Here is an 11907-nt window from a genome sequence, read left to right as displayed (position 1 = left end):
GCGACACCATTAGAATGTAATACCTTCCATCAAAGAAATAAAAAAATTATATTTGAAGTATTGATGATGAAACTCCATTATTTAATCTTTTGGTTGACTTAGAATTGGCCTAAATAAAGTGATATTCATTGTCAAAGAGTTGAAGATCATCTATGCAGAAGGGTGACATCATAATCTCTCTCTCTCTCTCTCTCTCTCTCTCTCTCTCTCTCTCTCTATATATATATATATATATATATATATATATATATATATATATATATATATATATATATATATATATATATATATATATTGAAATTATGCGTTTGCGTGCATCCACATACATACGGAGAGTTGTTAAACATGGCGCAGCACACATGCATGTTAGAGAGAGAGAGAGAGAGTCAACGAGGTTATTAGCTGGTAGAAGTCCTTTAGTGTGCCCCCGCTTCTATCAAGAGGAAAACATGTTATTATTAAATTTTAAACTAAATATTGATCAAAAAGATTATAATGAGCCATTATGGCTGAGAGAGAGAGAGAGAGAGAGAGAGAGAGAGAGAGAGAGAGAGAGAGAGAGGAGTAACAGATGGACATAATACAAGCCGGGGGATACATGACAGTAGCAACGAGATTATACAAATTTGTGGTTTTTTCTTCAAAAAAAAATACTGATTTTCTTGGTTGAGCTCTTGTCTTCAATCTCTTGGTTTTATTGGAATAAAGACAGACACATCCTTATTTCTGCGTAACAATAATCACGGGATAGTCTATGTTCTAATACGTGTCAAAGGCTATTCGGCTTAATTACCACTAATGAGCCTTCTTTCTAGAGGTGAAGTACATGAAATTATCAGTGATAATATACACATGTGACCATTAACTAACTAATGGATCTAGATTAAATATAACTTTCTAAACTTCCTTCTACAGTGATGCTTGTACGCCATGCTAGCGTTCCAGCAAGCTGTGGGATGGGCTTCAATGGGAGGGATTCAAATCCGTGGCTCTTTCATAAATATTCTGTTTTTACTAATCCAGCTATATCGTGTCCAGCCCTTAGAAATGCAATTTACCGCCACTAGGTTTGGTCTAACAATAAGGGCTGTAGCACAAGAACTAGAGAGCAAATGCCTGAAAGTGACACCATTAGAATGTAATACCTTCCATCAAAGAAATAAAAAAATTATATTTGAAGTATTGAAGATGAAGATCATTCTTTAATCTTTTGGTTGGCTTAGAATTGGCCTAAATAAAGTGATATTCATTGTTAAAGGGTTGAAGATCATCGATGCATAAGGGTGACATCATAATCTCTCTCTCTCTCTCTCTCTCTCTCTCTCTCTCTCTCTCTTTCTCTCTCTCTATATATATATCCATTGAAATTATGTGTTTGCGGATGCATCCACATACATACGGAGAGTTGTTAAACATGGCTCAACACACATGCATGTTAGAGAGAGAGTCAACGAGGTTATTAGTGGGTAGAAGTCCTTTTGTGTGCCCCTGCTTCTATCAAGATGAAAACATGTTAGGATAAGGGCATTTGTTCTTTAGTGTTACTTGGTTCAACATGTGTCAATTAATATAGAGCCACATTGACCCATCATTCTTCTTGACAAAGAGAACTTGTGCACCCTAAGGGGATACACTCGACCTGATAAAGCCATTGTCAAGAAGCTCCTACAACTGCTTCTGCATCTCCACTAGCTTTGCAGGTGCCATACGGTATGATGCTAAAAAAATTGGTATCATGCTAAACACTAGTTCGATCAAGAACTCAATCTCTCTATAAGGTGGAAAACCTAGCAAGTCATCGGAAAAGGCAACATGAAACTCTCAAACCACGTCCAACTACTCCAAGGGTGTCGCTTGACTGTCCTTCACTGACACACTGACCAAGAACACTATACAACCCTGCTTGTAGTATTTGGAGATCTTCAAGGCTGAAACAACCTTCACCTCACTCATCGGTCTAGTCGCCTGAAACACTAGTATTGACAAATCGAGGTGCTTTAACAATTTTTTTTTCGGCATTGAAGGCTATCATTGTGTCTGGACATTCAGTCCATACCTAGAATAACATCATAGAAAGTCATATCTAGTATGATTAAGTCGGCAAATAACTCATGCCCCTCGATAACCACACAAATTGCCAAAAAATAATTTCTATAAGAAGAGGATGTACCCATCAAAGACATCACATCAAGGGCCTTCTCGAGGTTAGATGGAACTAAATCAAGCAAGCTCACAAATAAAGCAGATATAAAAGAGTGGGTAGCACCCGAATCAAACATCACACGAGCATAATGATCAACAACTATGAAAATACCTTCGATCAGATTAGCCTGATCGCCTTGTGTGGCCGCTATGACGCTGTATACTCTCCTCTTGGTCCTTTGCTGTGCCTGTTGTTGCTACTATCCTCCCTGAGATGATGACTTGTTTAGACAGTGGGCAACGATATGGTCGAGCTACTGACACTTGTAGCAAACCCTCTTGAACAACATACAAGAACCCTAAAGATGGCTCTTATTACATCTCTGGTACACAATTTGAGCATTTCCCTGCTGCTACCCTTGATGAGTCTGCTGCCTCTTATCCCCCTGCACCTTGCCTCCTGTAGGTGAGTTCTACATTGATCCGCCACTCATTCTGCCTCAATTACTACCCCTCTTGTGCGACCCACATTTGAACCTCTCCCACTCCTTATTTAGGATGGATGTTGATTGATGGTACAAGGGTGGCTCATTATCACACGAATTCAGAGTCCATCATTCAGTTTGCACACTTACTTCACTGCCCTTGCCTTATCGTCAGCAAAAAGATTCAGGCAGTAGCACTTTAAACTCCTAAATTTGGTGGTGTAGTCCACCAAATTCATGTTTCTCTAAGTCGATTCGAGGAACTGTTGTTGCATACGTTCTCGTACATAAGCAGAGAATTATGCATCTAAGAACTCCTCCCTGAAGACCTCTTAGGGAATAACATCCACTCCATCATATTTCACCAATTGCAGGGTGTCCCACAATTTTTTGGCATCGCCCGTCAGCCAGTACGTGCCAATGTCCGTTTGCTTAACCCCAGGCATGAGCAAGATATGGAAAGCCCTCTCGGTCTTCTCAACCCAGCTCTTAGAAGCCTTTTGATCTACTTTTCCAGAAAAAGTTGGTGGGTCCAACTTTAAAAATTTATCATAGGTGACTACGTTGGGGTTCAGAGTGACCTCGGCGAGATGAACACATGTGGGTGCCTGTGCGTGGACGTGTGTAATCATGATCCCAGTAAAGGTGTTGAGGGTATTCAACATAAAATTTCTCTGCTCCTACGAGTCAGTGAGAGCACCAGAAGTCAAGGATTGGGTACAATGATACATCTAAAACACGAAAATTATTAAAATGTTATACCTTGATCAACTTACCCTCTTAGGATTGATCCCAACACAAATATAATAATGCATTCACATCAAAATTCTTAATTTACACCATAAAAGAATTTAAATTAAATTATTCCTACATTCCATCATAAGAAATTTAAACATTCTCATAAAAAAGTATCTAATAGCATTACCGGTGCTAAAGACTGCTTTGTAGCACGAGTCGTGACTTGCTGACATTTTGAACAAGGCTCAACTACCAACAAAGAAATTTTGGTATACCAAAAATAGTTAAAATGTAAGATTTTATGGTGTGCTCTGATACCAAAGCTGTAATGACCCAACTCATCTCTGTTGAAAAGTGATTTTTTTTAAAATAATAGCAAAAACAAATACAAAGACCTTGGGGTCTTACAATCATAACACAACCATGCCACATAGGATCTTACACCAGTATCATCCAAACCAAAATTAACTTTATTAATTAATCAATAAAGTTTGAGAACAATGAGTAAATGAATATCAATAAAGCAAAATATAGAGTCACTCTATCCCAAAGTAGAATGTCAAATAGTCACGCAGTCATCGTAGCTCTCTATAATAGTTCATCTTATCACTAGGCTTCTGAGGCTATAAAAAACATAAAATATACGGTGTCAAAATCATAAATTCTATATACGAATTCCTCTAATAAATCAAATAAGCAAGTAGAACATAAATCAAGTTCATACAACATTTTAAAAGAGTAAAACAACAACAATTTCATAATTTTAATAACCATTCATGCATTAGAGAATAATCATCATGCAACATCAATATATCACAATGAAGAGAACATATAAAGACACATGATCTAATGCGGAATACAAATATACATTATATCAATATACATGCATGAGTAACTTATTATCTTGTATAAGAGTTTTTTTTTTATATGCATGACCCTATTAAATACACACAATTTTAATTCTACTATTCATTAAAACCCGTGGATACGAAAAAATGGGCCCAAAATTATCGAGGTCAAGTTAGGTCCCTAGTTTTAGCTTAACACACAATTATATTTTATTACTGAGTTTCACACTTGACCCTCAACCGATATGAAAAATTATCATCATCCATCAAAATATTAGAATTAAACATCTAATATCGATTTATTAGTGAAATCAATATCCACTAATGCTACTTTCTTGATATATCAATAATAACAGTTGTGTCTATACACCACCCCCAGGCAAAGTGTCAGAATCTTCCTAAAATCATGGTTGGGAGGAAAACCACCTAGTTGGGTTCAGTGACATAATTGCACACAAAGTTTTAGTATTCTTACAGTTTCCCAAAAGCGCAGTCCAGGATTCCCACACTAATGAAGAGATATCGAGGAATAAGTATTAATTACACTATTTTTATCTTTTTATTAAAGGAATAATTTATTTCTCAATATTCGTTTTGCAAATTAGCATGCAAAACACAACGATGACATTCATTTTGCAAATCAGCATGCAAAACACAACAACAACATTTGTTTTGCAAATCAACATGCAAAATACCACTCATGCCCTCAACCCATTATAATATGAAACAGTGCAATTAATTAAGAATTCAATAAGTATCAATTTGATTTTTGTAATGCATATAACTAAACAGAAAGCAACACCTGCTCGTGGCCCACACGGCCTACAGTGGTTCACTTTGGACCATCGATGCACCATATGCAAAAACTACAGTGAGCATGCACACATGAAAGCATTCATTATGCTCACAAACACACATTCATATAACTATAATGAGAATGTACATGTATTACAATTCCACATGTGCATATGATCACATGATTGCAAATTACATTTTTATTTTCATTATTCATTTCATGTACAATATGCAAACATGCATTTAATCATTCTAGTGCAACCATAACATAAAATTTTAGGATTTGCACATGTTTTCTACATGCATATGTATGTAACAACACATTAAATGTCATAGGCATGCATAACTAATAATTCTTTTTTTTGCCATCTCGGGCAAACTCGAGCACACACACGGGACAATACTGGTAGTCAAAAATTCAAATGCTCATATGCAAACATGCATAACAGTCTAGTTATAAACATGCGGAATCTAAACAAGTACAAGCATACAATTCAGCATATTTCACATGTATCAATCCACCATTTAATATATATAAAATTTATACTCTTAACACATGTAATTCTGGCCATGAATATGAGCATTTTAAATATGTAAAAATAGACCTATCTATGAGCATTAAACATCTTAAATTCTGAACCTAATCATGAATATTTATAACCATACCCATGAATATGTAAATCTGATCACACAAGTAATTCTGAATATGCATGTAAATCTAAACATTCATAAATATGCAAATCTGGACATATATAAAATTCTGCACTTATGTCTGAATCTGCCATACATCACATGTAAATTTGACATATATTGCATGTGAATCTATACATACATGACCTGTCTACTATATATATTTCATTTTATTGAAATCTATCCAGTCCTTTCTTATATATATATGTATATTATTATTATTTTGAATCTGCCCAGCCGATAGTCGGCTGACCCTATTTTTTATGATGATTTTGCCCAGTCGACAGTCGGTTGGGCTTTGCCAGACAAGTGGCTGCCCAACTGATAGTCAGCTGGGCCCACTATTTCTTTTGTTTAACAATGGACCAGCCCAGCTGACACATCGTCTAGGTTTTGACAGACAAGTGATTGCCCAACCGAGACAGTCGGTTTGGCTCACTGTCTTTTTTTTTTTAATTTCTGAACCCGATTCTGAATCTGCTTAGTTGAACAGCAGGTTGACTGGGCCTGATCAACAACCTAAATCTGCCCAACCGACTTTCAGTCGGCTGGGCTTTAATAGATTATGAATATGCCCGATCGACTGCAGGTCGGGTTGTCTTACTAGTGAATACAACTGCCTAGCCGACTGTGGATCGGATCGATTAGCATATTTTTAAAAAAGATTCAGCATATATATAATATGTTATGTTTACATAACAAAAAAAACCCAGCATATATATATATTCTTATTTTTATCTATACGACAACACATGAGAATGATATTCAAAACATGAACATTCCTTCATTCGTCCACACGTAACAAATTATCTCATTAGATTTATCTAGATCTGTCCTGATCTGTCCATCGTTGCAATGGTCAGATCTGACCGAGTGTACGCCTCATATATATATATATATGTGTGTGTGTGTGTGTGTGTGTGTGTGTGTGTGTATACACATTTTATATATATATATATATAACATGTATCCACAATGAAAATAGCCTTTTGGAAAAGAGTAGATATATATATACAAAAAACACTGTTCTATTTTTTTTCTTCTTTTCCACTAAAAACATTGCCTAAACCCATTCTATGATCTTTTCCCCCATTCAAATCAAAAGAGAGAATCCGTACCTTGTTTGGAGTTTGAAAAAAAGACCGTAAAACTATCAGATGATCGGAGAAGATGGTGGATCCTTATTCTTCTTCTCCTTCTTCTTTTCTCATCCTCTCTCACGGTTCTCTCTCTCTCTCTCTTTCCTTCTCTCTTTTTTGTTTGAGTTTATATAATGAAGACCCCTAGAGGGTGATGCCCCCCCCCCCTTCTAGGGTTTTCTAATATGGCAGTAGATAGAAGTTCCCATATGGGTTTCTATCTCTAACTTTTCTTCCTAATGCATTAGATTCTTATTTGACTTTTTCAAACCCTTTCCTTTTCCTTTTTAATTGTTTACTTACCTTCTCTTTTTAATACATAGTAGCCTTGGACTTCTAGAGACCTCACCATTTTGATTCTAAGTTGGATCAAATCTTAATTAATATGGGTCTTGGACTGAGTCCAGATCCATATTAATTTTGATCATATGGAGACCCAACCCCATCGAGATGAGCTTCTTTTGAAAAAAAATGATTTTTATGCCAATCATAGACTGAATTTAGAAAAGTAACATACCGTTAACTCATAATTTTGAGGCGCATTTAACGATATATAATTCACATTTTGCCTCCAAAATTCACCTGAATTTAAGCCAAATTTCTCTCAAATTTTGCTTGATTTTAAAGGTTGAAAATGCAACTTTTTATCACATGGCTCATTTAGACATGGGTCAAGCCTAGACTCAATTATCACATTCCAAATATCGAGGGCTTATCAATTTTTCTTCAACACTTAGTCAAAATTTTAAAAAATTCTAAATCAAACAAAGTACAAAAATACACGATATTACACAAAATCATGGTTTTGAGAACTTAAGCACAGATGAGGTGATGCCCGATCAGTTGGCCTCCCTAGTATACAAGATTGAAGCGGAGATCATACAAAAATGAGGTTACATCAGGTGATATGTCAAAACACATTTGTTGTGCTTCTAAATCACCCGTCTATGGAGTCAGAATTGGGTGCAATATGATTGCACAAAATTTTGTGCATTAAGCACTCCATTGCCCTCCATCAGGTCTTGGGTCCCACACATGTCCCCAAGATGAAGGATGATCAGGTGCTTAATGGACAAATATGTGTGCAATCATATTTCTCCTGATATTTTCACCTGCCTCTGGCCTTCATCACTGTCATTCATTGTATAAACAATGAAACCCGCCAAAAATGCTGACGTACACTATTTTAGTCTAAATGCATTCAAACATTTCTGTCCCCTAGTTACACTATAAAACCAAATCGGTTCAATTCATCACCTATGTCACCCCTATCTTCATACTCCTCTTTGGGATTTCATTGATGCAAGTTGTTTTGAGCAAATCGGACTCTACAATCATTTAGTGAAAATTCACATTTAAAACACAGAAACCCAACTTTTATATAAGATTTTTTGTTGATTAAAAAATCAACGGTTGACAAAACACAGTTTTTTGGTGATTTAAAAAATCAAATATTTTTTAGTTTAAAAAAATACGATCCAAGGATTGTTTCATATTAAATCAACCGTTATGTTGAATCTATCTATAGGCTCAGATTTGGCAAAGACAACGTGCATATCACAATCACAAGATTTAAGAGGGGTATGAAGATGGGGGACGACATAGTGGATGAGTGTAACCGAACTCCTATAAAAGGCATGCGGGAGAGAACGAAGGGCAGACCCAGCAGAAGCCTCAATGGCTGCTACTACCACATTCTCCTTATCTCTTGCCTTGTTGTTTGTTCTAACCTCCCTACAAGTGGCCTCACCTCAGCCAAACCTACTCATTCAGAATGTTCGACTCGACTCGCTGTTACCAAATTCCAACTGCGTTAATGGTCAGAAGCGTCTTCCCTTCTTGCTATTGACATGAACTTGTTACAATCGATGCCTCCTTGTTTGCTTATGACATGACTTGAATTTTTTTTTTTTTTTGAAAGGCAAGCTGGGGTTAGGCAGACCCCTACACTGGGTTTTGAACCTGCAACGTCTCACCACAAGGAGACGTGCACTGACAGCTCCTACCAACCATGCGGAGCTCCCATTGGTGATATAACTTGATTATTACCATGCTGTCAAATATCGGCAGTATTTTTGAAAGTATCACAACAAATTGTGATATTTTGGTCATCATTTTAAATGGGAAAAATATGGAGATACTATTGCTTTAATGAAAAATATCACGACTTTATCACTATAGTTATGTTTTTATCGGCTATTTCTCGAGAACAAGATTAAAGTTATTTTATGTTTATATAAATCTTTACTTTGCAGCTTTTTATACATACTTTTCCTTTCAATTTTTTAATTTATTTATTTCTTTAGATCTTGGTTGGTTACGCATTTGTTTAAGGTTTAGAACTTTGAGAGTTTCTTGATTTTTTTTTTTAGCAAATTACAAAAATTCATCTGGCTTATCATGTGCTTGGCTTACAGACTGCCATACCTGTGGTAATCATGACGACGGTGGTGTAAAACTCTGATAGTAGGACCTTTCGCCCCGTAGATCAGGTCATGCTAAACATGACCGTTTTTGCTCATGCCGACATAGTGGCCATCCGATTTGCATTTTAAAAAAGCTCAAAAGTTAACAAACCATGTGGCATTCATCCAAAATGCAAACAGACGGCCATGATGTGGGCATGAGCAAGAACGCTCATGTTGCTTCCCCTGGATACTCTTCTTTTCTTAATGAGAAGAACATCCACATATATAAGATGAGAAGCACACACACCAAAATAAATAAATAAATAGACACATTCTTTTCATCGGTTAATATTTGATGCTATTGATGGCATGGAGGTATTTCGTATGAATCACACTCTTTCCACACTTTTTAGATGTTTGTTGTTGTTTAGCAGAAAGTGAGTTTTGAATCATGTGATTGTGCATGTAAATAGGTTTTTTAAGGGCTTCAAAAATCAGTGGCCTACAATGTATCATGACTCTGAAAAATCATATTTTTAAATCTCTCTCTCTCTCTCTCTCCATTTCTTAGTGAATTGGATTTTAAAGATTTACAAAAAAAAAAAAAACAATTCTTCAGCAGGAAAAAAATTTGCCAACACAATATAAGACTTAAATCCATATTTCACCATTCGTAGGTTCCACGCACGCCGGAGGGAAGCCAGTGTCAAAAATAGTCAGTCGGTTCGGACCTTGCTCCCCCTTCACAAACTTCAGCAGCACGCGTAACATCACTGAACTCCTCCAGTATGACCTGATCCGTATCAAGTGGATCGAATCCAGGATATCACGAGGTGCCGGTGTGGATCAATCAACGGTTCCTGCTTACGATGGCAGGCCACTAGGCGGAATAGAGTATGTGGTCATCATCGGCCTTGGCACGCCCAAGCAGGACATGCTTGTCCTCTTCGACACAGGCAGTGACTTGACCTGGGTCCAGTGCGATCCCTGCGAAAGCTGCCACCCCCAACAGGGTCCCAGGTTCAGCCCTTCTAGCTCATCCACGTACCAATTCTCCGCCTGTGATGCACCCGAATGCATTGAGCTGAAGAATGAGGGTATTGGGGCATCATGTTCCTCGTCACAATGTGTGTACCAGGAGAATTACGGCACTGGTTCGACATATACAGTCGGGGTCTTAGGCCAAGACACCGTGACCTTGACAAATACCGAGGCCTTCTTAGGTTTCCCTTTTGGCTGTGGGTTGCAGCAAGTCGGGAACTTCAAGGGGGACGCAGGTATCCTTGGGTTGGGAAGGAACAAGCTCGGGGTGGCGTCCTTGACAGCCAATGTATACGGTGGCGTGTTCTCCTACTGCCTGCCCTCAACAACAAGCACACCTGGGTTCTTAACGTTCGGGTCGGATCCAGGCTCCAGTTCTGCTTCATACACACCCCTGCTTCCACACCCAACCTATTACTTGGTTTCGATGCTGTCGATAAGTGTGGGAGCGCAGCAGGTGCAGGTTTCGGGCTCTTCGAGCGAGGGAACAGTCATGGATTCGGGTACCTCAATCACGTTTCTACCAGCCACGGTTTACGCTGCACTCAGTTCTGCATTCCAATGGTACATGTCCAGCTACCCTCGGAGTCCATCTACTGCGCCCTTAGATACATGCTATGACTTCACAGGTTACTCGACCGTAACAATCCCTGCGATCATATTACATTTTGAGGGAGGGGCCGACTTGGTGCTGGACTTCAGCACCATCATGATCAGTACAACCGAGCAAATATATTGCTTGGCGTTCGGTGCAACCCCTGTAAGCTTCGGACTCGTAGGGGCTTGGCAGCAAAGGAAAACCCAGATTATTCATGACCTACCCAACTCTAGAATTGGGTTCGTTCCTGGGGCATGCAGTTGATGACGATCCTGACCTCGAGTGAGAGATTGGCTCATCTGGGTCAAGTCAACACTGGCCTTGCAGTGTAATAAAGGTTGTGTCTGTGTGAAAATCTGAATCTTTGTGTGATGTCAACGAAAGGTTGGTCTGTGTGTGAAGGTTTGTGTTGCACACCTTGACTCGCGCATGTCATCCATGAACCCGTGATTGGTGTGTACTTGATTTATCGTGTTAAATAAAAGGGCAAGTCCATCTGTTGCACTTAATTTTTTCTAGAGTCCTAAAAGTGATGCACACAAAAAATTTGACATGCATGTTTCACTACTTTCTTTCAAAAAAAAAAAAAAACATGTTTCACTACAATTTATGATAAACCCATATCATATCAGGATCTTTTGACTTACGTCTTTCACATGTGTGACGGGATTGGATGAAACTGTGACATGAGAAACCGTATCAGTGTCAGGGAGTATGGATCCGGATCGATTAAAGCTGAACCTGGATCAGGACCGTCATCAAGTTTACGTGGCATCTCAAGAGGAGTTATGGTGCAGTAAATTGAAGAATAGTCCAAAAGATAAACTGCAGCATGCATGTACATATATAGACTTCAAAATTAATGAATCGCAAATAGAATGCATTGAGCATCATAAGAATGACAGTAGTCTAGAATGTTCAAAAAGCCTTTTTTACATGGTTATTTGTCAAAAGATTTGTATATGCATCAGCCTCTTAATAGGCTTTGAAAGTTCTCAACACCTTGAGTATGTGTGCAAACTC

The 11907-nt window shown here is 37.9% G+C and overlaps 1 pseudogene; it reads left to right on the top strand.

Moving 5' to 3' along the window:
* The first annotated feature begins 8426 nt into the window (after positions 1 to 8426).
* LOC149834409 (aspartyl protease family protein At5g10770 pseudogene) lies at positions 8427 to 11148 on the top strand (annotated as a pseudogene).
* Positions 11149 to 11907: the final 759 nt, after the last annotated feature.

The sequence above is a fragment of the Nuphar pumila genome, chromosome 6 (genome assembly GCF_984573655.1).
Source record: "Nuphar pumila chromosome 6, dmNupPumi1.hap1.1, whole genome shotgun sequence".
Classification (NCBI taxonomy): domain Eukaryota; kingdom Viridiplantae; phylum Streptophyta; class Magnoliopsida; order Nymphaeales; family Nymphaeaceae; genus Nuphar; species Nuphar pumila.
Note: the sequence above shows the minus strand (reverse complement) of the source record. Positions and strands in the feature narration are given on the sequence as shown.